This window comes from Pezoporus occidentalis, unplaced genomic scaffold (genome assembly GCF_034315485.1).
Source record: "Pezoporus occidentalis ecotype Australia unplaced genomic scaffold, CSIRO_AGI_Poc_V1 ctg11, whole genome shotgun sequence".
Lineage (NCBI taxonomy): Eukaryota > Metazoa > Chordata > Aves > Psittaciformes > Psittacidae > Pezoporus > Pezoporus occidentalis.
The window spans coordinates 13,045,697-13,058,721 of NW_026912886.1; the positions used below are offsets into that span (position 1 = coordinate 13,045,697).

General features: G+C 38.9%; 2 long non-coding RNA genes across 4 annotated transcripts in view; one reads left to right on the top strand and one right to left on the bottom strand.

Annotated features, from left to right (window-relative positions):
* Positions 1–13,025, bottom strand: part of LOC134170200 (uncharacterized) — a 92,912-nt gene that overhangs the window by 32,032 nt on the left and 47,855 nt on the right. For 2 of the 3 annotated variants that reach the window (XR_009967151.1, XR_009967152.1), the window contains exon 3: positions 11,511–12,547. This is a non-coding gene — a long non-coding RNA (uncharacterized LOC134170200). Of the gene's footprint in view, positions 1–11,506; positions 12,548–13,025 lie in introns of all 3 variants that reach the window. The other variant, XR_009967154.1, reaches the window with a different exon arrangement.
* Positions 1,475–10,711, top strand: LOC134170212 (uncharacterized). Its single transcript, XR_009967157.1, has 4 exons — positions 1,475–1,610; positions 3,817–3,867; positions 8,284–8,323; positions 10,428–10,711. It is a non-coding gene; the product is annotated as an uncharacterized LOC134170212 (long non-coding RNA).

The window sequence follows — 13,025 nt, forward strand, 5'->3', positions numbered from 1 at the left end:
AGCCTTCTCATGTGTTGTCCATAGCACTTCAGAGCTGCTTTTTTAAGAGTTTGGCTGGTGTTGTACAGCTCTGCAGTACCCAGTGCTGAGGACTGCCATAAAGCTTCATCATCACCTGTTTCTGACAGAGCAGATTGGGAAGTTTCTGATGTCTAAGGACTGGAGTCTTATCTTGAAACTGGTCTCATTGATCACACAGCAAATGGCACTGTTCTGCCCTAGGTTCACATGCTGGAATAGTTTTCCCAGAGAGGTGGTGGATGCATCATCCCTGGAGCCATTCAGGCTGGATGCAGTTCTGGGCAACCTGATCTAGGTCAGATGTCCCTGCTCATTGCAGGGGTGTTGGATTAGATGAGATTTTAAGGTCCCTTCCACCCAAACAAGTCTATGAGCTTCTTCCCTACTCCTCTCTATGGAGAGGGTCAAGCTGCTCCAGAACACACTCATATTTCTCCCTGTGGACATCAAGGTGAGTAATATGGGGCTACTGGAGAGAGGGAGAAAAACCTACCCCAGCCAAGCTGGCTGGAAATTTGGACTGGAATTCTGAGGATGAACTCAGGCTATCTTTTACATTTCTCAGTACCTCTAATGTCTAAATACTCTTTATTTTTTTAGAACTATTTTTGGTTTCAGCTGAAAGCAGTCAACACAGAAGTTCACAGCTGTGTATGCAGCAAAAGGAACCACACAGATTTTTTGCTAGACTGACTTGCGGGAAATTGTTGATTCACTCTACATGGAAGAGCTCCAAAATACAATCTGTTACCTGTCATTCAACTATTCCAGAGGAATTTGCATAACACAAATGTGTCCATATTGGCCATGCTCTACCTTGTTCACTAAAGATTAGACTGATTCAAGGACAGAAGGAAATAAAAATGCAAATGTCTGTATATAATCACTAGCTGCCCCTTTCCTTTATCTTTAAATGCTTCCATGAACTCTATGATTGTTAACTATGCAACATGTATTTTTAGAGATGGGACTATATATTTTGCCATCTCATGTACTGGGGCCCCTCAAAAACTTTTGGGTAAATCCACAGGGATTACTGCACAGAACTGAAATCCTACTCAAGTCCATGCTCAGGGTTTGCCAGATGGAGAGCAGCTCTTGTCCAATAGTCACATACTTTATTAGTATGCTGCTGAACCTGGGCCTCTCAGCAGGGTATTTTGCCTTGATCACAGTAAATTTAAATACATCCACAATGCCAGCAGAGGCGAGCCTACCTCAGTGTGCATGTACAAGCATAATAATAACAGCAGCAGCCAACAATTCCTCTACAAAAGGTTGGATCTGTTTACAAAACACAACACAAATTTTAACCCTGAATTTAGGTTCTTCAGTTTAGGGGACTTGCACAAAAGTCATGGGAAATCTGGTAATTAGGAGGCAGGCCCTTGTGAGTCTCCTTATTTTACTTTCCAGATGAGATGCGATTCACTCTGTGCTTCACCTTTAGGAAAGAAGACTGGGGCAGGACCTTGCAGTAATACTGAGAGCTCATGTCATCGCTGCTTGGGAGAAGAGCTGGGCCACCTGAATTATCCTGGAGGAGAACTCTTCATTTTTTTCCACAGATAGCAAAAGATTTTGAACAGGTGAGTGGTATCATACAACCTAAACCTTTTATTCTGCATTTCACATCTTCCTGGTTTATCTAAAGCTCGTGCTACATTGAGTGAATTAGGAGGTTGATTGAAAAGTACATTATATAGTAATTACCTGCGAGATGTGCACTTCAGAAGTAAAGGTTTAGGGACACAGGAAAGGCATATAATAAAGAGTGGTGTGCTTTGAAAGGTCTAGGCAATGCTGCAAGAAATGACATTACCTCACAGTTGTCAAGGCTCAGAAGTTTTATTACCAAGGAATTTCACTTTTGCCTCCTATTCTTAACACATTGACCAGTTCTGGGACTGAGAGGATTTGCTGATCTAATATAGATAGTGATTTCGTAGGTTTGTTCAGATTTATATAGACAGCACCCTGGGATCAGGAATTACATTTAAAATGTAATAAAATGTTCTTGTGCACTTTTACTCACAAATACTGTACTTAAAAAAGTAAACATCAAATAATCTCAGATATCTTTCAAGAAAATGTTGACATAGCTCCAAGAGCTCATACAGATGACTGAATAGTTTTCTGAGTAAACTTAATAAACTCATATTCTTATTCTTTCAGTGTAGCATGAAGTATCACATCATGGAGAAGACAGAAAGCTGAGCCATATAATTTAGCAGAAATCTATTTTAAACATATATTTCAATGTATGAAGATGGAATATAGACATTTATGTAGGCATGTTTTTATAGTATTTACAGTCTTAAGGTTTAAGAAATGATAGCAGTTAAGTTTCCCCCATGTAAATGAATTAAATTCACATTGCTAAAAATATGTCCCTGTTCCTAAAGTGAGACCTCAGTCCTTTTCCACTCAGCAGCAATTTTACAATAATTTCAAGGGGCAGGATTTGACCCCCTAATGTGTTCAGAGGACTTTGTGCAAGTTAGGAGTTTTAGCACAATTGCTCCTCTAAGTAGTCAAAATGATTCATCTACATTATCTGTCTTTATTAAACAGTCATTTACCCTAGTGAGTCCCACTCAAGGGAATCTTTATTATTCAGACAAGCCCTTACAGTCATAATGACACAAAATATATAGGAATGGTTAATAATACTGTTATTCCTATGTCTCTGGGTAAACATCAGCTGGTAATTTTATCTCAACAGACAGGAGCAGAAACAAAAATCTACAGTTTACATAAGCAGGCAACCCATAATAATGTGCCGGAGGTCTGGTGAATACTTTAAAGCAAGACAGACCCCTGGGAGACACCAAATTTGGGTTCTTAATATATTTTGCCCAGCAACATAAAATGAAGTCTTTCTTATAAGAATTAATGAGACTGCTGAAGACTGAGCAGAAGTATCACTTGAACTCTACTGAGTCTGTAGCAGTGCCAAAGCTGGTGGCATGACTATTATTATCAACCTAAAATCATTTAAGAACAAAATACTAAAAAGTATATTCTATGTTATAGAACCTGCTTATATTCCAGGTTAGAACCTACCCAAACCATTGATGGTGCCAAGGCCACCTCCAGCTGAAAAAAGTGCCTTTGCAATCATTTCTTCCTCAAAAGACTACACGTGGACAATGCAGCTTAATAATATTGGCATGTCTCATGTCAGAATCCAAAATTAAGTCTGAAGAAAGGCCTCAGGGAGGCCTTTTTGTGGTTGGGAATATCTACAACCCTTTGAAATGTTCATAATAATGGCAGTCAGGGCCCCCACTTCTAAGTCAAGGGTAGGTGGAAGAAGGGGGTTTCCAATGCAACTTTAGGTTGGAGCCTCTTCATAGGATTAGGTGAGCATTTTCACCTCCAAGGCACTTCTAATTTCAGATGTGTTGGATGCTGAGAAGGCTCTTGATCCTTCAACTCTTATTTGGTGGAACAATGTATATTTTTAAAACTTTTACATCACTTTAATGAAGATCTGGTTTGTTAAAGTCTTGAGGGAACAGACTGCTCATTTTGTGGCTTTTAATCATCTACTGAGGCACTGAAACTTCATGATTCATGAGGTTTTGTACACTTCTGTGCTTCTCTGCAGCTTTTTTTAAGAAAAGATAAATTTTATCATCCCTCATAGGCTGCTTCAGATAACACAGGCCTTGGGGTAGCCTCCAAAGGCACTGTCCTGTATCAAAGCAGTGCAAAACACTTCATTTTGAAACTACAGCTGAAGCAGTCCAAAAGTCTGAGCGACATACTGGTAATTTTTCTCTCCTTCAGTTTTCAGATGTTCTGTGCCATCCCCCAGTGTAGTACCTCAGCCATGAGCATGTGAATTAGAGCTGTAGAATGAACACTGCAAGACTTTATGGAGTATACTGCTCTTTGATCTCCCTGGTTTCTGCACATAGATGAACACAGCAAGCTAAGCACAGCAATTAGCAGTAACAACTATTAACAGGCTTCACAATAGACACAAAAGGACACAAGTAGGTGGTTTACAGCATGGCAGATAAAAACAAAGTGGGTACTTTCTTCTGCACACCACTCCTCCAGCAAGTTTAGGCTAAAGGACCAGAGGTCTAACTGGCAAAAATTCCACTTTTAGTAAATAGACCTAAAAAAAAACATACTGAATTTGTGGCTAGTCCCTGCATCAGACGAAATACATTTGTCTTGTCCTTAACAAAGACACCTATGAACAAAATTTATGGGGATAACTATTCTTGGCTTCAGTTCTGACTTAAGACTGAAGAAATCAACATGGACATCACCATAAACACTTAGATTTCCATGCATGAGGAAATCGAAAGGAAAATCAGACACTGACTGCTTTGCAGAAGCATAGTAATTTCCATTGACACTGCTGCCCAGGGAGAGGGTGTAAGCAACAAAAGCAGTTATAGTGCTCAACGACACTTCACAAGCCCATCCTCTACCCCAACCAGCCCTATGAAAAACCAAGGAGAATACCTTAAGCCAACCTTCTGCTATCTGGCTCTGGTGCTTAGACCTCAGCAGACCTAAGGACTGAGCTACGTCATGTCTGGAGGTTGTTCCCTGTAGACCATTCAGCTGGGTAGCCCAAGGTGTATCCCATCACACCCACTCCCTTCCCAAACACTTCCCAACTGCCTGGGATACAAGAGCCAGGGCACAAGTGTACTGCGTGATAGTTCCATACTGCAACTATGGTAGATCACCCTGACTTTTCATGCTGCTTTAACAGTAGAAGCAGCCTCCCCCTTGTCCCCTATAAGCCTGTAAATGACAGGGCCACATTTGTTTGGTGTTGTTTTGACAAACAGCACATGCTGATTAGCACATCCCCATCAGAGGATAGATTTGCAGACATGGCCTAACAAAATTCATTCTTCAAAACAAATACCAGCCTTTAGAGACAACTCATAAGAGTATTGCATCAGAGATATCTCTAAAGCTGACATTTTCAAATACACATATTTATACTATACATACATATATATATATAGGAATAAGAAACTGGAAAGGAAAAAAAGAAGCAATAAATCAGAGAACATCTAAGGATCTTTAGCCATAAGCTATTTCTTAAATCAGGAAGGAAAATATGCATTAATCAGAACATTAGCTCCTGACAGTGCAACAACATCAGGAACACTGCTACTGTACAGAGAGTCATGAATCACTGTAGGCCTACAAAACATTTATATAACTTTAACATCATCATTGGCTTTGATCAATAATATAACCCGTGAAAGATAACAGGTTCATAACTTTCTCCCCCAGTGTGAACTCTGGATGTGTAAAAATCTATGAAAATAACAAAAATAATAATAAATAATTTTTGTCACCCAGCACTATGTCCGAGGGCATCTCAAAGCAGGTTAGAGGCACAGGCTGATTTTCTACAGCCATTACAGAGTACAGTGAAATCAAAGCAGCCAAAAACTTGTGCTGTAAACTCTGGCTGATGATGCACTGAACAATTTCTGCTGTGCACGCTGACCATGCCCTTCTGCCCATGATGGTGGGTGGGTTCAGAGGAAAGAATAACATAAAACAAAGATTTTGGTCAGTAGAGTAATCCCTACATGAAGCTCTGCAGCACACTGAATCTGGAGGAATCCCTGGGACCTTTTAGATGTTTAATTTTCTTGCTGCAGTGCTGCTTATCTGGGTTGGGAATCTTCGCAGAGGACAACTTTATGAGCATTTACTTTCTTTTCAGCCACTGACTTCAAATGCTTACTCTGAATAAATGGAGAACCAGAACACATGGATACATGCAAAATGTTGAGCTATATAATGCCCTCTGTAATGCCCTCCCTTTTTCTTTCCAATTAATAACTCTGGATGTTGTAACTAATCTAACTTGGACCTGGAAAAAGCACTTGGCTCATATCCCTTAATCGGTATCTTTAGCATGGTGGAGATAACTGTAAATTATCAAAAAGTCTGTTAAGTGAGGAATGGGACCCTGCAGCTGAAAGAGTTTCCATGGCCTTGCTACGTGCCAATGTTTAAGATTGAGTGCTTCGGTGATGTGGGAGTTATATTTAAAACCTCTATATACATTTATATCAACTTAGACTTAAAGAGACATTTTATCTTTTCCTCTCAGGGAAAAAGTGTCCTTGGATCCAGCTTCATTTAATCACCTTTTGTTCCAGCTATTGGTGAAACTTCTTATGGCATTGATTGCTTGAGGTTTGCTTTAATTCCTTCCTTCAAGAGTGAGTCATGCAACGTATTCACTACTAAGACACATTTTTGAGAGCTAGCTGGGGAAGCATGATGGAAGCAGATATCACAAAAAGATAAATTTTCCTTCCTTCCCCCCCCTCCTTGTTCTTTCACCAAAACATGGTACATGGTTAAAATCTAACAGGAACCCAGTACGCTGTTGTAACACCCTCTCTTCGCATCTAATCTGTAGAACCAGTCATCTGATCCCAATTCTACTATTATTGTAACGGGCATAACATGGACTGCAATCCAGGGTCAGGATAAAGAGCACATAAAACCTTCAGAAACATTTGTCAAGATTTTTCCCTTATACTTACAGATGTTAAAACCAGAGGCACAGAAGCAGAGGACTCTTAACACATATGCTAACAGATACCAAGTGCTAAAATGATTTCTAATACGAAAGCCTATAAAATAAGACTGATATTTCTGTAAACACTTCTTTATGGCACTTTGTCCCCCATAAACTCTCCCTAATGCCCTGTGCTTTTTAATGTTATCTTTATCTTAAAATTTTCATAATCAGAATCACTAATACAGCTGCCTGACGATGAATAGAGCAAATATATCCAAAATTGTATAACAGTTTTGACAAATACTTTTCTTTGTTTGGAAAAGGCTCGCTTTAACTAATCAACACTAGCCATTATGTGTCTGGAGATGCTAATCACCTAGTATTTTTTCCATTCCCTGATTGGAAGCCTGCAAGTTATTGTAAGGAAGATAAATGTGTGATTATACATGTGTTTGAATATTTCTCAGATTAAAAGTTACCCTTGACAAAAGTTGTATACGTTCAGTGATCCAAAACCATGTGTATAAGTATCCACTGTCTGAATATCCACAATAATTAATGATGTGATCTCCTTATATATGCTAAATAAAAGCTAGCACTATCATTCATAAAGATATCTGGAAATTTATTTTTGTTATTACTCAATTGCACTTTCAAAACTATTTCTTTCAACAGGAAAGTGAAAGTCTATAGAAAGCAAATATATATATACACACCTTATCATACTTAACAGATCTCCATATCTTAATCATAATGAAAAGATGAAATAAGAGAAAACAAATCAAAGCTATGAGAAGACTTTCCCAGCAGCATTAATGTATCAGTTTCTCGACTGTGTAAACTAGTGTAAACCAAGTTAGGTCAACCTAACAAAACCAGCTCCAGACCTCTGAGCTTTTCTTAGGAAAAAGTACTTACACTTTCTGCTTAAAACAATTTTACAACATGACTGTGCTCACATTTTAGGGGGTTCTCTTGTTTTTCAGTCATAGAGAAATGAGAGTTTAGGAGGAGGATTTTCATTTTGTTTTTAATAATTCACCCCAAAAATTATCCTCAACGATTATTTTTTCCCTGCTAAATAATAAAATGAGAAAGCTCTAATGACACGTCAAAATTCCACCTTTAACATATTCTGCATCACAGCAAGGTAGACTTTTGGTATGTTGGCTTATTAAAACATATATATTAATTTGGTTATTAGTCATATTAGCCTATAAAATTCACTTTGTTCCTCAGACAGTACAGAAATCAGTGGACCTCAACTGTCCTTAATTACTTTCTCTGACTGTGATAACTCTTCTCAGTGGGTCTGACATCCAGAGAAGCCAATGTAAGTCCACAGTCTTTAACCCTTTTGGACTAAGATATATACATCATTATTCTCCCTACTCTTTCTTCTGCTTTCCTAAAACAACAGAAAATGAAAATAAACTTTTACAAGCCTTCAATAGGTTGTGCAATATTGGCCCGTTACTGGCAGGATCAGGTTATGAAATCTGAATACATGAATTCAGGTGGGGTTTGTTTGTTGAGACTGTTTATGCAGTCTCACACTCCACGCAGTAAAGGTTTAGCTATAGACAGAACTAAATTTTGAAAGATAAGAAAGCTCTCTTAAGAAAATCTGGAAGAAAAACTTCAGAGCTAATAGGATACTTGCACTTGAATATCTTAATCACTGAACACAATGTTATTGAATTGCAATCTCTTCCTTTGTCTTCCAGAAACTTCCAGAGTCACAGTGAAGTTTCCTGCAGTTTTAAGGTAGGGCTGTGTGAGAACTGTGTTTTTTCTCTAAAACAAAATAAAAACCAAGATCAGCTTTGAGAGCCACACTCTCACACACGCTCCCTCTCCCTCTCTCTGTTAGGCTTCATTTGATAGCTATGAACTGTGGATAAAGAATAAATATGGCTTTTCAGTGCCCTAGGACTCTCACCTGACTTATTTATGTCTGACCTGGTAGAACACCACTGACCTTGGAAAGTTTAATTGAGGCTGGGATTATATGGCACTGCTTGAGGCCACCTGAATTTAGAGGGTGTGACACACACTTTCTCTTACTGACTCTCTTTTATCTGCTGGGAGATGCACGTGTGGGTGCACATTCACACACCCCAAATTGAGCCTAGCACTGGGAAAATACCTGCACTACTGTAAGCCTACAGTGTGCAGTACCATAAGGGAAAAGATTACTAGTGCCAGGTAGAATGCACAAATGCATAAGGGTTGGTTGGATTTCTGTGGGTCTGTTGTCTCTTTTCCTTTCACAGCATGTTTTCTCTGAGATTTGATTTTTATTGTTGACTCTTAACTTTTTATAACCTGATTCTGCCTAAGAACTGAGAGCTTAAAGTGTGAAGGAGAAAGAATTATACTGACACTGATTATTCACTTGTACATATCATGTTTAACGTTCTTTAATTAAATTTAATTAAAGCATATGATGAATGCTGATCATTTCACTCCTTTTTCAAGAAAGTTACAGATGCTTAAAAATCCCCACATTGAAGTTAAATGTAAAGAGAGAGAAGGGGAAAAAAAAATAAAGGGGGGTGGAAGAAAAAGATCCATAAGACTGAAATGTGGAATAAAATGAAATGGCATAGATATCCGTTAGCCAAAGAGTACTATCTTTCCTACTGGAGATTGTCCCTAGATGGATATAAACAGCTCTCATCCGGGTTTCTTCAAGGCAGAGGCCAACATAGACGTCATATTATGCATGGAGTCTTTTTATGGCACAGAATATTGTCCACTGGAGACCGAGCAGACACCACTAAGCAAACCTCACCTAAGGCCACAGGCAAGCATCAAGCCCAAAGGGGATTCCTCTCCCATCAAAAACACTGTCTCTTTTCCAGCCTGTAATGTATATTTTGCCCTGTCATTTAAAGTTTATCAGTGCCAAAGCCCTGAGACAGCCTGGCTTGAGCCAAACAGGTAGGTGCGAACAGTGAACTACTGGAAAGGTTAAAATATTCCTGGATGGAAGGAGTCCAAAACCTCCTCTGAAATTAAACAACTCCATAATGCTTTCAAGGCAAAAATTATCCATTCTATGCCTTATTTCTAATGTGCCGCCAGACTGAAAGTGTGACCGTTTTCTGTTTGTAGGTGTCATAGGAAATGAAATGAGGAGAGAGTTGCTGTTAAGAGCAACTGCAATTCCCCTACCTCTCTCCAGCAGACTATGCCATGAATAAGGATATCTTTTATTATTTTTATAGTTCTATGCAGTGATGTAGAGCTTACCCGAGTCCCAAGCAAGGTGATACCAAGATCTAGACACATTAAAATCCTGGACGAGCTGTCAATTAAATATATGCTCTTTACAATTCATGGTCTGATTCCCAGTGTCTACATTATTAAATCCACAAACATTGCCAGCTAGGGATAATTGCATCTGTAAGGGAAAACATCCAAGATGGGTGAAGAAAGCACCACAGTAAAGCTATCTGCGGCTGTCTCTCATCACCAGTGACATCTTGCAGATGCTGCAGACAAACTGCATTTTTGGAGGTCTCTAGTGAACGGAAGGGATTTTAGAATGAATAACAGACCTCAAGAGGAAATTCTGCTTTTTCCTCTCTTTTTTACCAATCCCTCTCTTCCCACTTGGTGAAGCAGCAGCTTAAGCAGCAGCCCTTTCCAACAGCCAAGAATAACACCAGTCCATGGAGCTGAACTGTTTCAACAGAGCTACGCTGCGCTCCACAAACCAATTCAATGCACTGCGCTGCTGCCATCCAAGAGCCTAGCTCTGAACATCTGGGAAGCTGAATACTCACTCAAAACCAAACATTGCCACTACCGATCACAGTAACATTTACACTGATTTTAACTCAATTTCCATCCAGTTCAACAGCCTTTATTGTGCTCTCAGAACTGCTGGTCAAGATTTCAGGATTCACTGACTTACTAATACTACAGTTAAGTCCCTAAGCAGGCCAGTAAGGCTGTCCCACAAGTGTATAATTAAGTCTATAAATTAAATATATATATTCTCATCATTAATCTGGACCTGACAGACCTTCAGTATAAACTGACTTGCATTTATTTATTCTAAATGGGAAAACAGCACTAATACAGATACAGTTCTGAAGCACTAGAGACAATAACAAAAAAAAAAGTGTTGGGAAAAAAAAAAAAGGATTTTTTTCTGTGATCCTTATTTATTACATTTTTAATAGAAAGTCAGTGGAGGTCTTATCTGATGTCATTTGGTTTAGGTTCCATGGTATTTTTTGTATTTGACCAAATTCCCTTATCTTCTCATTGCTTGCGTTCTGCTCTGCCAGCATCCAGCAAACTGATATACTTATCTTCAATTTTATAATAAAGTTTTAGCTTCCACAGGGTAGAAAAAAAAAGAGGAAAGGAAAACTGTGTCTAAGATACTAAATATATCAGGCATGTGCGAGTGTCAAGAAATCCAGCAGTTAACCTTCTTCTTACCATAGAAGCTTTAATTGTTAAAGACATTTGACTCACAGGCTCATGACTGTTTTTCTTTTATGCAAATTCTTAGTTATTGCTATTTATATGGTCAAATTAAGAAAACTGTTATAATCTCAGGCACTATGCAGTGAATATTTTGAAGCAAGGTTGGTGATCATTAGTTTTCTGTGATTGCGGTTAATAACCAAAGGTGAAAAGATAATTAGAAGTGACAATTCTGAGGCAGGGAATATAAACCAAGGACTAATGAACAAGTTATTGTGCAAGTGTCCATCTTCTCTTTAGAGATTTATTCCCCACTCTATCATGACATTTTTTCCTTCTCTTTCTTCATTAGGTTTCACACTTGTTATGTCTCTTCCCTATCTCCTCACCACTCATTGTCTCCAAAGTTCTACCAAAAACAGCCTGAAAATCAACATAAAAGCCATCTCCTTACTTACCCTGCTTGTCCATTTATTCTGCTTATCTCTTGTTACATGCGACCTACCTTAATTTGCTGAGAGAATGTCCTTTCTTGGTTGTACTCCTTCTTCAGAGGTCCCATCTTAAGAAGAGTCTCCTTCCTCTCTGTAGAAGCCAAGATCTGATTTGCAAAGCAAACCAAACTCTTTCAATCATCCATTTGCTTGTCCAGCTTATAACCAAGGCACATTTGCTAAGTGTTGAGGATGAAAACATAACATTTTTTCTGGTTTTGATATAATTAAACAAAAGAAAATAGGGTAGAAATTGAAGCTAAAAGACCAGAGGTACCAAAGAGAACAGAGAATGAGAATGTAAATCAGGATCTAGGTTCCCAGCTGAAATAAATCAGTCTCATCAGTGAGAGTGGAGCAACACCAATTTAAAACATCTGAGGATCTGGCCCAAGGTGAGCTTTATTTTGCTTTGATTAAAAAAAAAAACAAAAAAACCAACAACACACCATATCAATAAAACTGGAAAACAAAGAACATGGCCCTAGTACGTCAAGCTGGGCTGGGTCTGAAGAAAGGGAGCTAACTGGCTTATTATATAGATGTTATACTTTGACAAAATGTGACAACTACACCTTTTCATTTCCCCAGTGGCCTCCAGGAGACTTAAGATTTAGTATCCTATAGAACACTTTAAGCTTGAGAAACTTCTTCTTATGGTTTCTTATGAGTCCTGGAGGCTGTGAAAGAGATTACAATGCTTTATATTAACTTCTCTCAGCTTGCGAGAGATAAGCTAGTGGACTGATACCAAAGTCTCCCCCCTTTTCACTGATCTGCAGAAGTGGTACATCTGAAACTACAAGTTCTTCCCCTCTAAGTCAGAAAATGAGCCATTTGCAACAGCAGCTCCACAGTTTTTCACAGCCCTGCCAAGTTCCAGGCCAAAAGTGTCAGCATTGCCACGGCTTCTGATCTTGTGCAGCCATCAGTTGAAAATGTGCAATTTCCATGCACATCTATTCTGGGCTCAGTGCAATTGCAATCCCCGGGATAGCCAAGACATGGTGAGATCAAGTCTGCTTACTCTGTTTTGAAGTCAGGTTGACTGAAAAATAAGAAATAAAAAGAAGTGAATAGTAAGAACCAAAAAGAAAAAAAAAACAACTCTTGCATGTTTGCCCATCCTTCCTTTTTCCCCAACTGACGGGGTCTGATAAAATCCAATGGAATATTTTGCTGTGGAATAGTAGATGAAAGAATAACCTTCTATGTCAGGCCTTTTGAAGGCTTGTATTACCTGCACATCATTCAGCTGTTCTCAGAGTAAAGTGCATGCGATTTTTGCTGTCTGAGCACACAGTATAAACAGAGTCAGCTCTCCCCAATGTCCCACAGATGGAGATCCACAAAGACAATTTGTTGTGTGCCATCTAAGCAAGGGAGGTTGTTACACACTCATGTGCTCTGTTTCTCATGTCTGTATTTCAAAGGTTGGTCCTGATGTATTTATATTCCTTGTGATGACATCTCTTAAAATCATGAAGTTCTGGGAAACAGAAAATTGACCAAACGCTCTTGATCAG